This window comes from Lagenorhynchus albirostris, chromosome 17 (genome assembly GCF_949774975.1).
Source record: "Lagenorhynchus albirostris chromosome 17, mLagAlb1.1, whole genome shotgun sequence".
Taxonomy (NCBI): Eukaryota; Metazoa; Chordata; class Mammalia; order Artiodactyla; family Delphinidae; genus Lagenorhynchus; species Lagenorhynchus albirostris.
Window position 1 is genome coordinate 3,732,657 of NC_083111.1, and position 18,371 is coordinate 3,751,027.

General features: G+C 45.3%; 1 pseudogene; it reads left to right on the forward strand.

Moving 5' to 3' along the window:
* LOC132508413 (lipoxygenase homology domain-containing protein 1-like) overlaps positions 1-18,371 on the forward strand; it is a 92,063-nt pseudogene that overhangs the window by 11,893 nt on the left and 61,799 nt on the right.

Below are 18,371 nucleotides of genomic sequence, written 5' to 3' on the forward strand. Positions count from 1 at the left end.
ATATTCTTATTTACTCTTCGTATTAGTCGCTATGAATGCGGTAACAAAACACTATACACTTGGCGGCTTAAAGCAGCAGAACTGTGTCCTCTGACAGTTCTGGAGGCCAGGAGGCTGAAATCCAGGTAGGCCGGGCCCTGAAGTCTCTGGGGTGCTCCCTTCTAGCGCCGCTGCTGGTTGGGTGCGGCCCGCAGTCCTTGGTGCTCCTGGGCTTGCGGCTGCCTCGCTCCAGCCTCTACCTCTGTCGCCACAGCCTCTCCTCCTATTCTGAGGAGGACCCAGAGCTGAGGGCTGACCCTGCTCCAGTCTGATCTCATCTGAATCAGTTACATCTACAAAGAGCCGTTTCCACATGTGGCCGCGTTCTGAGATTCTGAGCGCACGTGAATCTGGGGGGCACTGTTTAACCCAGTGCACTGTTTGAGTGGACCCCCCAGTGTATTACCCACTGCAAGTTCATTAGCATTGAATTAGGTATCTCTAGACTTTTCTGTTTGTCATCAAACTTGTGCTATTGTGTACTCGTGCCTGTGTATGTGTGTGTGTGTGTGTGTGTGTGTGTAGACCTTTAATGAAATCATTTAAAAGAAGTTAGTATCTACCTTTAAATAGCAACAGTCTCATTTATGAATATATTCATTAACCCACTTGACCTAGAAGAGTCTAGATTCGCACACAGTTAGTAGCAAAGTTCTTCAGCTTCAGGACGAGGCAGCTTCCCAGCGTCGCCTTCCATTCCTCCCGACTGGTCTGGGAAGCGGCATTGACGTGAGTGGGTGCGAGCAGGTTATCTGAAATAAGGGCCTACTGTGGGCAGCTCTAAATGGGAGGAGACTTATGGATAAAGGAACTGAAAAGTTAAATACAGGTAAATGATACCTAAAACAGCTGCCTGGCTGGACTTGTCAGGGCACAGCAGAACGACCAGCTTTGTCTTCACAAAACCAAATCATGGTCAGATTCATGGTCAGATACGTGGGGTGACCCCAAGGCGTTTTGCCCTAAGGAGGGAGGCCGGGCAGCTGCACAGTTGTCCCCAGGGCTGAGGTTGCAGCCGACACTTGGAAAGTGTTCTAGCCTCACTGCTAGTCAGGAGGCTTTTTGTTGTTGTTGTTGAGGAAGGTTGAGATCATTTCCTTTGTGTAAAAATGGAAGGAAAGAAGACTTAAGAAGGTGTCCTCTATGGACGGCATAGACCACCAGCAAGTCCTGGATGCTTTCCGAAGGTGAATGCCACCACCACCACCCCCCGCCCCGCCCGCTCCAGGCCACGCCCCCTCAGTGCCTTCTTACTAATGTTGGAAAGAGGGTCTGTTGCGCCATTAGCCATTAAGAGGACTCACCTGCCCGCAGGCCGGCGAGGCAAGCGTTCGAGCAGAGGCGGGTAGGACGGCCTCCCCCCGGCCCCCTCGGGATCCCTCTCTGTCCTGGAGGCGGCCTCGGCCACACCCTGGGGTCGCTGCCAGGCCAAGAGGCCGCAGACTCGGTTCCTCTGTGCTCCCGGGCGGTCCCAGTGCCCTTCTCCCAACCTGCGCTCGCCCCGCTGCTGCTCGGCCCCGGTGCCCGGAGCCTAGCGCGCCCTCAAGGTGAATTTACTGTGAATTACCAAAAGGTATGTCCCTTCTGCCTGGAGCCTTCCCTGCAGCCTCGGGTTGGGCCAAGTGCCGCTTCCCGGTAAGCTTTTCCCAAAGCACATAACCCTAACCCGGTGCTTCCTATTCCTATTTCTGTGTTTCTGTCTAGCCTGCCTCTTCCAACTCGCGGAAGACTTTCCTCAAGGTCAGGTCCGTTGCTCCCCGTTTTTACTTACAGCCCCACCACGTTCCCTGGAATAGAACAGGTTAAAATTGCATGTTCAACGGAACCGAAGGGCGTGTGTTCTTGAAGACACCTTAAACCCTAAGGGAAATCACATGAAAGAAGGGATTGGAAATTAGAACATGGAATCTAAAATTTAGTTTAAATACGTCTTAATCTCACTAAGAGGTGTAGACAAAGTTAGCACTGAATATTCATTTGTAAGTATTAATACAGTACCGAAGAGTGACTCTTGGAATTAGCACAGGAGTTAAGAAGTCTGCTGTGCCACTGGTATAGATATTTAGGCAAAACACACTTTGTTAGAGCTACTTCAAGATATCTCAGTCTGGAAAAACTGAAGTTTATATATTTGTTTACTTTCAAAATACTTCAGCCCATGTACAAATTTTCCCTTTCTGGGAAAGGGGGGGAAATGATAAATTACATAGATAAGAAAGGATGTTGAAATTTTGATAAAGTACAGAAATATAAAACACTATGTTTATAGGGAAGAGAGAATAATAAAAATTATCATGAGACAGCGAGCAGTCATGTAACTTCACTGATTTTTTCTCCTGACAGAGGCCACTTTAATCATTTCTTGCTATTCTGGGCATGTTATTTGTGCTGCTGCAGGCTTCTGTGCTCTTCTTTGTCAGTTTGAGCCATTCCTTGGTACAAAAGTGACAAGTGGTGGTGGTGGAAGCTGACAGAATGAGGTGCAGGGCTGCGTCTTGCTCATTTTGGGGATGGGGGTGGAGACACAGAGCCTTCTTACAAGCATTTAGGTTTCTCCTGCTGTTTGCAGGGTGAGTGAGTGGTTGCCATATCTGAAACGTATCTCAGACAAAATCTAATCCCTACCACCTTCTTATACCCCCTCTCCACCGGAAACAACCCACGTGTCTTAGGGCCACATCACACAAACACATTCCATGGCTGTCTACTTTAATCATGAAAGACTAGAGAAATTTTGTTTGTTTCTGTATCTGTGTTTCCCAGCTGTCCCAGTGAAAGGGAACTCCCTGGTGACCTGGGGGTATTGAGGTGAGCTTTTGCTGTGGCTGCATAATGTGTACGGCGTTCTCGGGCACGCGAGCTCCTGCTGTTGGCGTTTTGATTCCATTCCTTTAATATCACCACGCCTCCCTCCAGGCTCACTGCTCTCATACTCCCACCTGTTCACTGGCTTTGGGGGGATGTTCACATCCTGATGTAAAATGTGGTTCACAGCCCTCGACCACTGGCCTTGGCTAGGTCACTCAGCTTCTTTTGCAGCACATGATGGAGTAGAAATTGAAGGATGGGCGTAGACACGTGCATAGGCAGGTAGATAGAGGCACATGCAGAAGAAACTACGCGTGCCCTACAAATGACTCTCATCGAAAGTAGCTAAAATCTATCCTGTTCTATTAGAAATGGTCCATGAGGAAACATCTGATGGCAATGTAAAACTGATTTTTTTTAAAAATCCCATAGAAATGATGGCCACTGAAGGGAATTAAGAGTTAACAGTTTTGATGATTTCAAGTGTATAAGAATCTAATCCTGGAGCCATCTAGAGGGAGTTATTTTTAGTACATATCTAGTGCTCAGAGGTCTCTGTGGCTTTCAGGGCCAGGGCATTGCTTTAGTCCAGTAGTTTCTGAAAGAAGAGAAATCAGAGAAGAGACATTCCATAGGTAGACTGAACAAAAGACAAGACTAGAGTATGATTTTTTAAATGTTAATTGGTCAGTCAATAAACCCTGGTTTGGTTGCAAGGATGAGAAATTCATGAAAGCTAATTTTAGAAATGGCAATTTTGAACGTGACTGTCATGGAATCCAGCTTTAAGAAATAAAGCTCAGGGTTTCCCTGGTGGCACAGTGGTTAAGAACCTGCCTGCCAATGCAGGGGACACAGGTTGAATCCCTCGCCCAGGAAGATCCCATATGCTGTGGAGCAGCTAAGCCCGCGCACCACAACTACTGAGCCTGCGCTCTAGAGCCTGTGCTCTGCAACAAGAGAAGCCACTGCAATGAGAAGCCCGTGCACCTCAATGAAGAGTAGCCCCTGCTCGCCTCAACTAGAGAAACCCCATGCACAGCAACGAAGACCCAACATAGCAAAAAATAACTAAATTAAAAGAAATAAAGCTCAACTTTGTAAACTAGAAAGTCGCCAGTCAGCCCGTCACTCTCTGAATTTTCAAAGTGTCTCTTCGTTGAAAATCTCCATTCTTCTCTCTGGAGATCAGATTCTTCTGGAAGGTTCTTCTCACCCATCTCTTTGGCTTGCAGCAGGCTCGGGTTCCAGAGTACCAGCTGGCCTTACCAGTACCAGTACCATGAAGCCTCCTTGGGCACCATTCTCGGATCATAGTTGCTGTATCTTTTAGGTCAAAATATTAAGAGAGAACATCTGATTAACTAATCTCCAGTCGGCTAGGATGGAAGGCAGGTTCTCTGGTACAAACCTTGCTCTCCAAGGCTTACTTCTTTCTGGAACATCTAAAAAGGGGATGGGGGATGGGGGATGACCGTCGCCTGAGTTACATTTGCTGTGACACCAACTATGTACAAGGTACTGTGTTTGGCAATGAGAGAATATACTAGTAATGATACTTCTTGACCATTTATCACATGTCAGATAGCAGGTGTCAGATGAGAAATTTAAATATGTATGTTTAATCCTGCATCCTTATGCTGTAGGTATGATTATTACCTATACTTTACAAATGAGGAAACTAGAGGCTTAGAGAGGTTAAGAACATGGGCCGGGCAGTCTGACTCCACACCATTCCTGAGCCTATGTTCTTACACACAAAAAGGTGACCTCCTTTGTCCTGGCCTGTGAAGGAAGCTATGCAGCCAGTCGTCTAGCTGCAAAGATGGGTGCATAAACCCAAACAAAGCAAGATGGCATAATTAGGGGCTAAGTCAATGCATAAAATAATGCTATGTTATTAGATTCTAGAGGGGGGAGAGAAAGGACACTGTGAGCTGAGTGGTCAGAGGAAATGAGGTCTCTCTTTGCCTTTGAAGGGTGCAGGGAAGAGCGGTCCTGACAGCTTAGTGGAATGTGTGAGCTCACAGGTCTCCTGTCAACCCCACCTGTTAGCATCCTCCAGTGATTTCCAGGCCAGTGTGGTGGAATTAGTGCCACAGCTCGGCCTCTGAACTCCTTGGCGTTCTCGTCCCCCTCCAGTGACCCCCGTGGCCCCCCGACTGCCCCATTGCACCCCCACCTTGTCTTGCCAGCAGCCTCCTGTACCTCGGCCCTGCAGCATCTGCTCTCCGTGCCTTCACCTGTGCTCCCCCTCCCTGCTGCGCCCTCCTGACCTCTGGCTTCCTGTCAAGCACCTGTTCACCGTCCAGATTCCAGCTGCATCGGCACCTCTTCGTTGAAATGTGCCTGTTCTTCCCCACTCTGGGCATTCGGAGGTGGCCAGTCCCCTTTCCTGCTCCTATAACACCTGGAAGCATTTCTTACATCACGTACGACGCTCTGCACAGCCACACGTTTGCACGTTCATCTCTCCTCTTATACTGAGCTTGTCTCTTGTTCTTGCATCTTCAGCACTTAGCAGAGGGCCTGGCACACACAAGGCTCTTCCTGAACGTCTGTTGCCTGGGTGGATGGATGGAAGGCATGTGGGATAACCGTAACTGTGGTTACCGTGGGATAATGGTAACATTCAGGTACCACTTAGTAGGACAGGCAGTGTTTCCACAAGGCTGTGCCTTTCAGCTTCATCACAGCTCTGAGGCAGGTAATCTAGTCAAGGAGACTGAGCTTCCAGAGGGTAACATTACAAGGCCAGGAAGTACTGAAGCTGTGTTTTCTGAGCTCAGCCTTCTTCTGCACAAGTTGCTTCTAACATGGAAGTGGGTTTGTTTAGAGGGAAGCTGCCAGGATGTGCTGTTACTCCCCGAAAGCACATTTCCCAAAGTGGGAATATTTGCCCTGAATTTTAGGTAATGTGATTCTTTTTGGAGATGCCAAGGAAAAGCTACTAAAGGAAGCTATGTGAGAGCAAGATAGAGTCGCCGCTCAGGATGTGCTAAAATGGTGTCACCTACCTTTCTGTGCCGGATTCCTTGAGACCAAGGGGTGGCCACTCTCCGCCCGAGCCCGGGGTCAGGCTCAGAGTCTCAGGCCCGCCCTTGGCCTCGTCACAGCCCCGTCATGAACAGCGACCCGCTGGGGGCCCGGCTGCATTTATCAGTGTTAGTGCGTGAGGACTGAGAGGCAGATGGTCGGTCCGCAGGTCTAGCAGTTCAGACGTTTCATTCTTCAAGCCACAGTTACGGCATCATTTTCCCACACTGATGAGTACACAGTAGATTGGATTGTGTTTGACTTTCTAAAAAGATACTCTTATAATTACCTTTTAACTTTCAAAATTAATGCAGAATCAAACTTATTGTAAAAATAGAGAAAAACAAAAATTGATTTTCTCTCCTGTTTTCTTCTCTCTCTCTCTCTTTTTTCCTTTTCCTCAGACGGCTTCCCTTTATGTCTCAGGGCATAATTCATTCAGAAATCGAACTTTATCTACAAGGTGAGGATTAATGACAGCTTCAATAGAAGAAAGTACAACATGATTTTGGTACAACTGACAGCTGGGACATCCCCAGGTGCCCCCAGGATGTCCCTTTAGGTAGCTTACCCTTCACATCAGATTTCCAGCTATTCCTCATGGTGAAAATAGAAGCATGTGTAAAGTGTGTCTTGGCAATGCAAATGCCCTCCTGTAAGTTAAAAACCAACCCAAGGATTTGCTCCCATTTAAGAGTTAAAGTCACACTTTTTTTTTCTCCCACTTATAATGTCATCAGACAGATCTATCATTAACTGCACTTTGCTTTTATTTTTTCAGAAATGCAAATAAATCATCAAGCTAAAATACAAGAGGAAGCAAATGGTAAGTGGTATTGCTACCCTTTGTCTTTTTAATTATCTGAAATAATTTATTTCTGTTTTAAGATTACCTGCCTTGTACAATTTTTAATATATTCGTATTGAGTTTAAACTATTGATTAAAAATACTTAAAATGAATCTAGAAACAGGTATTAAATTATAGCTTGATTTATAAAGAAATGAGCATAAGTAACTTTAGCCACAAAAGCTTTTTCCCTTCAATAACTTAAATGTATGGGGGAAATAATTGTTTTTCAAAGGATTAATTTCTATTAATATACTTTTTGTTAGCCACTAACTTTGCATATTGGTTTCTCAGTTTTATTTTTAAGTCCTTTGAGATTAGCTTTTGCTATTAGATCCTCTTAAAATCAACTTGCAACTGTGTTATTAATATGTTTACACTTTAAAGCTGATCTGAGTGAGGTAAATACGGATTCCTAATATGCATGTCAAGTCAACAAACGTCTATGTTTTCAACAATGTTTGTACTGTGTGTGGGAATTTGAAACCAGGCTAGGTTTAATGCTAGCATTATTATATTCATAAAGTCCCGTACCGACGAGGATGGTTGCTGAGATGCAAGCATCCTGTCCAGGCTGATGATTAGCATTTGCATTTATTGATGTTAGAAATTGCATTTCGGCTTAGATTTTACTTTATGTTTTTTAGTTATTTATAGAGAAAAGGCTGTGCATGTGTTAATATGGACAGGATTTTATTAATGTTCTGGAATCACTTAGTAAGTAACTTTAAGGGGTCTCAAAAGGTCTGTGTCTTACAATAAGCCCTTAAGTAATAGAGCTTGAAATGACATTCTAAGTGGAAAATTATCCATTAATTCCAGAACTCGGCAGGGCATATATGAATAATAGAGGCTAATAGTTTTAAACTGAAGATTCTAATTAAGGATGGAAGTGTTGAAATTCCTTTGTTAATAATATTAGCCATGTAATCAATATAAGTGTTACTGAACATAGTGAAGTTACGTTATACAGCAGAGGTGTTTACCTAGGAGTTTGGTAGATATAGTTTATCAGTGTAATTTTGGTTAAAATAAACTATTATAAGGTGGTTTTTCTGGTTATTATTTCTGTGGTTTTAGTTTTTTCTTATGGCCTCACTAAAATGTCTTCTTTTTTTTAACATTTTTATAGGAGTATAATTGCTTTACAATGGTGTGTTAGTTTCTGCTTTATAACAAAGTGAATCAGCTATACGTATACATATATCCCCATATCTCCTCCCTCTTGCGTCTCCCTCCCACCCTCCCTATCCCACCCCTCTAGGTGGTCACAAAGCACCAAGCTGATCTCCCTGTGCTATGCGGCTGCTTCCCACTAGCTATCTATTTTACGTTTGGTAGTGTATATATGTCCATGCCTCTCTCTCACCTCGTCCTGGCTTACCCTTCCCCCTCCCCGTGTCCCCAAGTCCACTCTCTATCTACGTCTTTATTCCTCTCCTGCCCCTAGGTTCTTCAGAACCTTTTTTTTTTTTTTTTAGATTCCGTATATATGTGTTAGCATACGGTATTTGTTTTTCTCTTTCTGACTTACTTCACTCTGTATGACAGACTCTAGGTCTGTCTTTGTTTTTACAGTACTAACGTGGATTAATCGCAGACCTTAGTTCGTGAGACACTATCATTGGTCTGTGAATGATCCTCTTTTATTTTATTTCATTTTTAAATTCTGAAGAATATGATCTTTAATATGTCTTGGGATATTGTTACCGAAAGTGGGGTCCCTGCTCCGTTTCAATATGATTCTAGAAATACATTGATAGTCTTATAGTTAGGTGAATAAGCTAATTTATGGTGTGGCAAGAACCTTGAGAAGTTAGGAAGCCTAAGCTGATGAGGCGGGGTTCCCTTGTGGTTCAGTCCTGAGGAGCAACCATGAGTCTTAGATTTTGAAAGTGTATGAAGCACATGTACATAATTCATCCCTTTTTATGTTGCTGCATAAAATATGCCATTTCAGTGTAATGGTAGAAGGAAAGGAAAAGGAAGGAATCAGCTGAGCTAATTTCATTTTGGGGTGATTAATAATAAGTACAATTAGGTACCATCACTAACTCTGTGCCATGTTTAATGAACTCCCATAATTATCTAAGACATATTTTCCAAAGCTTGACACCTTATAAACATAAGTATAATTCTATAGGTAAAAATCATTACCCTAGTAAAACTGCATTTCTGAGTTAGACTGGACTTGGTCATGAGATAATAGTTGTAATGTACATTGCTGGATTGAATTTTCTAACTTGTCAGTGCCTTCTGTGTAACGCTCTTATAGCTAGCCACTATGCTAAACCCTCTTATTAATGCCAATACGTTTATATTAATCCTATAATAATAAGTACATTTAAATTAAATGTGATTAAATTAAATCTGATTCTAATACATTTTCACAAGATACTTTTGCATGATCCGGAAAAACAGCCGTATCACATGTGAATGATCATCATGCCCCTTTTCTTGTCCTAAGATGCTGTCTAGGTCCCTGGTGCAATGTGGAGAAGCAGTAATGGGAGCATTAGTAGTGAACACATATAGGATTTGCTATGTCGGTGCTGAGCGTTTTAGATATACTCATTTATGTTATCCTCAAAATAACCCATGAGGTAGATAGTATCACTGCTCCATTTTACAGGTGATGAAACTAAAGGACAGAGAAGCTTTTTGTTTGTTTGATTTTTTTTAGCTTGCCTGAAGTCACACAGGTGGCAAATAGCAGATTTAGAATCTGAATCCAGATGGTTTTGACTCCATAGCCTGTACTGTTCTTGCTTTAAAGGAGCGCCTTCTAACTTCCCACGGACATTAAGAATGCGTGTGTTTATGTGTGTGTATATATCATCTATATCTTTGGGTTTACTTTGTTGTGTTATTTTTCTAACTTATTAGGCCATATTTTTGGATTTTTAGCTTTCAGCCTCATTCCGGGCCCAAGTGAAAGTATGTTTTTAACTGTCAGGGGAGATTATTATTGTTATTATCCTTATTAATCTCTTTTCCACCTAGAACCTTTGTGGAGACAAATTGTGTTTCTGCTAAACCCCCTTTGCTGACAGTTATTTGCTGGCCCACCTCTCACCAAGGCTGCAGCCCCTTTGGGCTCACTTCCAAAGTTGCCAGGCCGGCCTGCTCCCACCCGCTTGGGAGCCCAGCCCGGGGCCTCAGCACCTCCACAACAGGTCAGCCGGGCTTTCTTTTTTTAAATTTTATTTATTTTATTATTTATTTGGTTGCGCCGGCTCCTTAGTTGCGGCATGTGGGCTCCTTAGTTGCGGCCGGCAGCCTCCTTAGCAGTGGCATGCGAACTCTTAGTCGCGGCATGCCTGTGGGATCTAGTTCCCTGACCAGGGATTGAACCCGGGCCCCCTGCACTGGGAGCGTGGAGTCTTACCCACTGCGCCACCAGGGAAGTCCCTAGCCGTCTCGATTTCAACTGTGCTCACCCCTCGGTTTCTGCTGATGGCCCCTTTTATCGCTATTGTTATTTGGCACTGGGGATTTTTTCTTAACTTCCTTGGGAATGAAATAATGAACTAAAAAGTTTGGGGTTTTGAGTTTTTTTGTGTGTTTGTTTTTGCCATTTATTTGGAATCTAATGGTGTTATAGTGCAGGGCGGGGGGTGGGGGTGAGGGGATGGTGGTGGTGGTAAAAATCTCATCCCAGGAAACTGGCTCAGAAGTATCAGAAACTGGTCTTAAGTCAAGCAGTTAGTGAAAGAAAGAACTCAGTGCTTCACCGTTACACAAAACTGCTGCACTCCGAATGGCTCTGCTTCCTACACGCCCTCGAGGGTTTCTGACTGGAGGGACTGTAACATTCTTGGAGCACTTGCTCATTTGTTTACAGGCAATGCCAGCTCTTTGTAGCCTGATTATTAGCGACTTGGTGGATTATCTGTGGTAAATAGATTAAAATATTTCCTGTCTTCGTGATTCTATTTTCCATATATGCTCACTGGCCTCACAACCCACATGGCATCTGCTCTGGGGAAGGAACTGAAATTTAATTATTAGCCTCAGCTAAACATAATTAAGAACATAAACTATCCTATGAAATCCTCCTGCATCCCGAATTTAATGTCGATGGCTTGGGATTGCCCCCTGCTCCCATCACTTACGGCACAGTTTTCAGTGGCTGTGGGGACAGTAATGAACTCCTGCGTCAGAACCTTCTGCCCGTGTCAGTCTGGCTTCCTGGAGAGGAGGACACAGCGGGGGTGCCTGGGAACCGGTGGGGGGGTGCGGTGAGGGGCCAGCGTCGCAGAGAAGTGCCCGCGGTGTGTGCAGCGCACGTGCCAGCGAAGCCGCCTCTGGGCTCTGCCTCACCGGCCCTGACACACCGCCTGCAACCGGGCCATCAGACTCCAGGGGCTAATGGGCAGGAGGGGCCGTGTGTGAAGAGGTGTGGAACCCGAGGAGGAAGGTGAGCCTAGCGCGCTCTCCGCAGCAGAGGCCAGATGTTTGCTGGGACTTGCTGTTGGGTGCCCGGAACCTTCGGCGTGGGTCTAAGGAAGAGCTAAGTGAGCAGCCAGGAAGAGGACACAGGGCTTCCCAGGCCCCGGCTTGGCTTTCGCCTCATTTTCTCCTGCCGTTAAATAGCCAGTGTTTGGCTAGTCATTCGTGTGCCATTGATTCTAGAATATTGGTCCACGCCTTTCCCTGACTGAGACAAAAAACCCGTAATTCAACACAGTAATTGAATGGAGTGGATTTGACATTAGCACAGAAATACTGTGATCTCAGCATCTTCAGAACATCCAACAGCTATGCAGACACATTGCCACAAAGAGCCTACTTTCACCCAGTTTGTGTTTAGAGATAATTCACAGATAGCAGAGTACGGTTTGGGGTGAAATAAATTAATCGAGTGGTTCTTACTTAATCTGAGGCAAGGTTTCTCAGCGTTGAGACTGCTGACATTTGGGGCTGGATAATTCTTTGCTGTAGAGACTGTCAAATATAGGATGTTTAGCAGCATCCGTGGCCTCTACCCACTCCATGCTAATAACGTTCAACCCCAGTTGTGACCATAAAAAATGTCTCCAGGCATCACCACATGTCCCCTGGAAGCAAAATCAGCCCCCTGTTGGGATCCACTGAACTAGAGAATCGTGATTCTGTTGGAAAAGGGGGCTGAGGGGAGTCAGAAGGGGGCAGACTGCATCTGCTACACATGTTTGCAGTTATAACATTTCCTGTCCCATACACTCTTCCAGAACCTTGCCAATTCCTCATCACAAGGTGGAGTCACCTGGGCAAACTTTTAAGACTCCCTCAGCTAAGCGTGTGGGGCAGAAGTTACACTATGTGACATTTCTGCTGTGCACCGCAGGTCCTGAAAGGCGGATGTCGCTTCTGCCTGGCCCTGCCTCTCTCTCTGGGGATGTTTGGAACCCAGCCCCCATGCTACGGGGAGGCCTAGACCACGTGGAGAGGTCTGCTTGCGGAGACACAGAGGCTGTTGCCCTGAGCCCTGGCGGAGCTTCCAGTCATGTAAGAGCCATCCTGGAAGCAGATCCCCCCGCCCGCAATGGAGCCACCCCAGCTGACACCGTGTGGAGCAGGGAAGAGCCTTCGCTGCCGAGCCTGCCCCAAACTGCAGACACATTGGCAAGAGCAGCAGTCGTTGCTGTCTTACGGCATCAAGCTTAGGGTGGTTTGCTGCACGGCAGTCGATGACCGCAGCAGCAGAACTGGTAGAGGGTAGCTCACGGAGACATGCATGCCTCAGTCAAGACTTGACGTCTACGTAAAATGAAGGTCATGGGTTGCTGTTCTAGTGACTGGTGTACAGCGATGTGCTTCTGAAGGTAGGTTGGGACCTAGTACACTGCTTGGCGATCAGAACACAAAGTACTTGAGAACTGTTAGCAGATACCCACAGGGAGGCCTCTAGGTCAGCCAGAGTGAGGTGGTGGTGAGCAGAGGCCTCTAGGTCAGCCAGAGTGAGGTGGTAGGTCAGCAGAGTGAGGTGGTGGAGAGGCACGGGGAGAATTAGCAGCGAGTGTGAGTCTGATGGGGATTTTGTGATAGGACGCCTCTGATGAGAAGCTGGAATCCAGGCTGAGGCTGGTCACAGGGAACCTGGGCACCTGACAGGAACTTGCCGTTTAACTGTGATGCCGTCTTCCCTGCCAAGGGTCAAGGTTTGAAGTGGAGCTGAATATACCCCCCAGAGGGGCAGGGGATTCGTGGTAAACTGCCCTAGAGAACAGTCATTCTACCTGAATAGTGACATGTAACGGGTTCCAGCGTGCAGAGAGGCTACTGAGCATCTTGGTTAATAGCGTGGATTCTAAATCTTGATGGTACCACTTACTCCCTGCATGGCTTGGGTAAATCACTGTATTTCCCCGTGTCTCAGTTCCTTCTTTTAAAACGAAGACAGTAATAGAAACGATCAGGCTGCTGTGAAGATTAGGTAAAATTATATCTGTAAAGCGCTTACACAGACCCTGGTGCGTCGCATGTGCGCAGAAGATGCTCATTTTTAATCTCCTTTCCCTGGTGATGAGATGTGTCATGGGTCTTGAGCATCTGACAGCAGCCCCACTGGACCGGCATCTGGGCTGGAGAGGGGAGCAGGCTGCACCACTGTCCACGGTCTCTGGCACTGCTTCCCCACTTAGAACTGGGGTGTCCTTCACACAGCAATACACACTGAACAGAACCTGAGAGACGACAAGAGATTCCCCCTAATCCAACATCAGTATGAAATATATAATAGATTCATTGCTGATAGTGTTCTATGGTTGTTTTCCGGACTTAAAGTGGAGAATATTAAGCATTGTTTGAAAGCGTTTTATTCTAGGAAGCATAACTGTTTCTAATTCAGAATCAAATGTTTCCCAACTCGTGTGGTAGTCAGCATGTAATTTCTCTATTGCTTTACGTGTATAATAGGATTAATAATATTTGTCTCTTGGAAGAATAAAAATATTTGTAAAGTACTTAAAAATTTCAAAAAAATCTCATGATCCTCTTATGAGGTTGTATTTTGAAGGACTTGTGAGTTTATATACATAGAATTGTTTGGAGATAAAATGATCAAAATTAGAATAAAGTAACAATTTGTCTTATTTACAATGTCTTTGCCAATCTTATTGAAATGTATTTACTTACCCTTCAAAATTTGGGTCATACGAGGTCAATATTGTTTCTGTTATCTTTGTGCTAATAACAAGACCAATTATGAGGGAAATAACAATGTCCTTGTCCTTTGTACAAAAAATAACACTGATGACATATCATCAGAAAGACTTGTTCTTTGTTAATTGAGAAATATTTTTATATTGTGCTGAAACATTCCTAATAATACCTTGAATGCCCTTCCTCACCCATGAGGTCTTTACTTTTCAAAATACTTCTTAACAGATCCCCAAACGTTGTATGCACCTTTCACTCATTCTTTGTCTGAGAGGCTACCGTGTGCTGGTGTTGTGCTAGGCGTTGGGGACACAGGGACATTTAAGATAGAAACGTGCCCTTCAGGGGGTGGGAGGCATGGAGAGGTGGCGTTAATTTACTTGTCTAAGGGCTGAAGTGTGCCCGGGTCCAGGAGAGCAGGGACAGGCTTCATTCTCGTGAGTGGGAAGGGCGTCTGGAAACGCTCCTTAGAGGGAGTGACCTTGAGCTGAGCCCGGGGTCAAAGGAGTTCACGGGGGTGGAGGGGGTGGGGGGGAGGAGAAGAGGTAGGTGAGGGACATCCTGGCTGAGCCTGGAGGTGGGAAGGGGCCCTCTGGATGGCTGGAGGGTGGAGCAAAGCAAAGCTGTCCTGTGAGGGGGCCTCAGGGGTCGGAGGCTGCTTTCGGGGGTGCTGTGGCTCGGCGGGTGTCAGTATCACCAGCAGAGTTGAGTTAAGCATTTCACAGGCTTGCCGATCTGTAAGTAAGGTTAAAATACCGCCGTGGAAGTAAAGGTGGGGAAAGGCCCCTCTCAAGGGGCCAAGGGACGGTGGGTGGAAGGGATTCTTGGATTCACCACGTGGCGTCTGGGGGACCCTCCCCCGGGGGCTTTGGGGTGGAGGCGGATCTGTCTAACTTCAGGGCCTGCAGTTCTCTTTCTCTTCCATCTCCGCTGCGCCGAGGCTCCCCTCCACCTAGCAGGCGCTGCGCAAGCGTCTCGGCGGCGGCGTGGTACCTGTCTTCATGGGCTGGCCCCACCTTCCCTTCCCGTAACCAGGCCCGCGGAGGTGCACCTGCACAGGTGCACTGGGTGTTGTTACCTTCGCTGCGTCTCCCTGTGATGCTTGGGTACGTGTCGGGGGCGCTGCTGTGTGTGTGTCTTCAAGCAAAGTGTACCAGTCCCACAGTGGCTCCTGTGCTTTGCGTGGCCGCAGGCAGCTTGAAGACATTCCCTCAGTATGTGAACAAGCAAGTGCATGGCAAGAGCTTAATTTCCATGCATCCTCCCTGCGTTTCTTGAGTATTCACTCAGTGGAGAGTCGCCAAGTAACTGAAACCGCTTCTAGACACAGAAGTGTCTATATTCAACCACAGGGACAATTTTCTGAGCCACCACGTCAAGTCCGTGCACCCCTGTAACACAATGCACAGAATAAGGTGAAGATGAAGTGCTCAGATCTAAGAAAGGGCTTTGAACTCCACCAGCTACAGGGACTTTGTTCACCAAAGTAACTCGCTCATGCCTTCCTGAAGATAAACCTCCAATTAGTAAGAAAACTTGGAGAGGAAAAAGTTACCAGCAGGCCTGCAGTCTGTTTTGTTTTTTCCCCTTTACCTGGGAAATGGAAGGGATGCCTCAGTCAAAGTCCTTGCCTACATGCTAACAGTCAGCCCTCCTGGAAAAGACACAAATGGTATCTGTATGTAAAAAGATAATTGAGAGCTCCTGCCTGTGAATTGGTCTGAACAGCTGCTCCAGTTTTTTCTGCACAAGAAACCACCCCAAAACTTAGTGGCTCGAAACAGTGATTTATGTTATCTTTCAGTAGATTGTGGCTCAGCTAAGTGGGTTTGCCTAGGTGAATCTCCTGTGATTTCAGCCCCATGGTTCTGCCGCCGCGGGTGCTCACCTGGAGTTACCTACCTGCCTGAAGCCTCGCTGTGTGCCTCTGGGGGCCACGAGAGAGTGTTCTGACAGACCCAGGCTGACTTAGACTCGCAAGTCCCAGAATGTCACTTTTGCTGTGTTGTATTGGCCAAGGGCAGCCCAGACTCACGGGGAGGGAAATAGACTCCACCTCTTCACAGAGCAGTAGGGTGGTCACATTGCAGAAGAGCAAGTGGGTTGGGAGTTATCAGCGAGGAGTTCTCTAAATCATGCAGCATGACACAGCAGGATACGCCTGGTTTGTCCAGGCTGCCTGTTGTAAATAAACCTGGTGTTTGTGGATTGGGGCATGCTTGGAAACTGTTACGTGAGCTGGGAAATCGATGGGGCGTGATGGCTCTGCATTGCCTTGTTTATATCCCACACGTTCAATCTGAACCAGCACATGTTCCGCTGCAGGCTGGAGAGGACCTTTTTGAGTTGTATTGGTCATCTAGGGCAGGCGTTAGCGAACTTTTATGATAAAGAGCTGATTAATATGCATCTTAGGCTTTGCAAGCCGTGTGGTCTCTGTGGCAGCTACTCAACACTGCCATGTAGCACGAGAGCTCCCACGGACAATCCATAAACAAACGAGGGTGCTGGTTCCAGTGACACTTTAATTACAAAACAGGCGGCAGGTTGGATTTGGCCAGTGAGCCATAATTTGCCAACCCTGGTCTATGATCTTTCCAAAGGAAGAACACTTAGCTTGTGGTTTGCTAGTGAATCACCAGGAAGCTTGGTATTAGGTGAGATCTATAAACTCTGTTGAGTCCGATTTCCTGATTTGACTCGCGTGGTCCCTTAGAGCCTCTTGAATGTCCATCACAAGGCTTGTACGTAATATGGACACTTAATATCTGTAAACCAGCTGGTTAGCAGGTATTATGGAATTCCCATTGTTGGCATAGCTTTGTATCCTGAAGTTCAGGATTTTCTAGTTCGATTGTATATATACTTATTGCCCTTAGGTGCATAGGAATGTCAAACGACAGAGCCTATACTTTTCATTGTTAAAGTGGAAGTTCCTGTTAAACCTTACTTCCTTATTGACAAGAAATCCAAACTTACTACGGGCTATTTAGAGATCATAAAGTATATCTAGACTTCTTTAAAAATATTGTTGACACAAAAGAAAAATAAGCCTAGTAGGACGAAGTCTCCAAGAAATTTCTTCTCTTTTCTGTAGCAGGATTTAGTGTCTTCCCCAATTTAAGGTCAAAAGCCAACAAAAAGAGAATAAAATGGGACCGTCTGAGGTAGATTATCAACAATGGCATTTTTTAAGCCTTTCAAAACATTGGTAAACATAAGAAATACTTCAATTACATGAAATTCTGTTTCTTCCTTTGGGAGTTTTGAGTTAATAGAAATGATTTCTAAAGGGGTTAACAGATGACAGTATTTTGGGGTATGATTCCTTGGTTGAATAGATAGCAGCTACAAGGAAAGAAAAAAGAAAGAAAAACTTGTATAGACAGAATATCTGAACTCATGTTCTTTTGATTTTTTTGGTGAAAAAGTTTCACAAATTACAGAAAAAAGCTTGTAACTGTGACACATATTATACGCAATACAAAAATTATGAACATATTTTTAACTCTGATAAAAATCAACTGTTTCTCAGGACAGTAGAACTTTTAAATAGACTCAGAGTGTTCCTCTATGTTATTTTCTACAAATGTTCCTATTTTGTATGATACTGAGACATTCTTAGAGAAGTTAAGCGATCATATTTTAAAAGTATACTATAGAAATATTGGAAAATACTTACTTTCATCCAGTGGTAGAAAAGAAAATTATGCCCAGGAAAACTTGAAAATCAACAAAAATCATCACATTAGATATTTCATTAGTAACTCCATCTTTAAAGCTCATGTCCTGGTGACATGCTAGTTCCAAAAGGGAAGAACACAAGAGTATCATATAAATCCATGGATCATTGTTGCTTGCCTCTGTTTTAGTAAACAAGACATCCAAGCTGATGTGCAAACTCATTCCTGACCTTCTCCCCATGAAAGCATGATGCCAGGTCCCAGGGCAGGCTCAGGTGGCAGGGAAGGAGATGAGGATGAGATGGGAGAGATCTAGAAAAAGGAAAGAGATTCTTTAACTTCTTGAATTATTCATCAAAGCCCAGGTGGAAAGCTTTCTGTAAGAATCGAAATCGTGATAGGATTCTCAGTGGAATTATAGTTTGAAATTTGCATGTTTCCTGTTTTCCTATGTGAATAACAGTTCCTCAAAGCATACTTGCCACAGGGTAGAAGGGGCGGAGGGGTCCTTTCTCAGGTCTGTACTCCTGGGCCATCTTGGCACCAAGCCTTAAGCTCCGCCTTCATTATCAACTCTAACATTACACAAAATTTACTTCACACAAGTTGTGTTAAAGCAATCAGATATATGAATGATCTTTGTGGACACACTGGGGAGGGGAGGATAGCATTATGTATTGAAAGGAAGATAACGTCTTGGAGACGTTGCTGAGAACTCAGGTGTCCGGGTTGGTGGTGGGTCTTAATCACATTTTGAAAATGTAAAAAATGCTCACAAGGTGGTGTGTGTTCATGGAGCCTTTGGAAATAACTA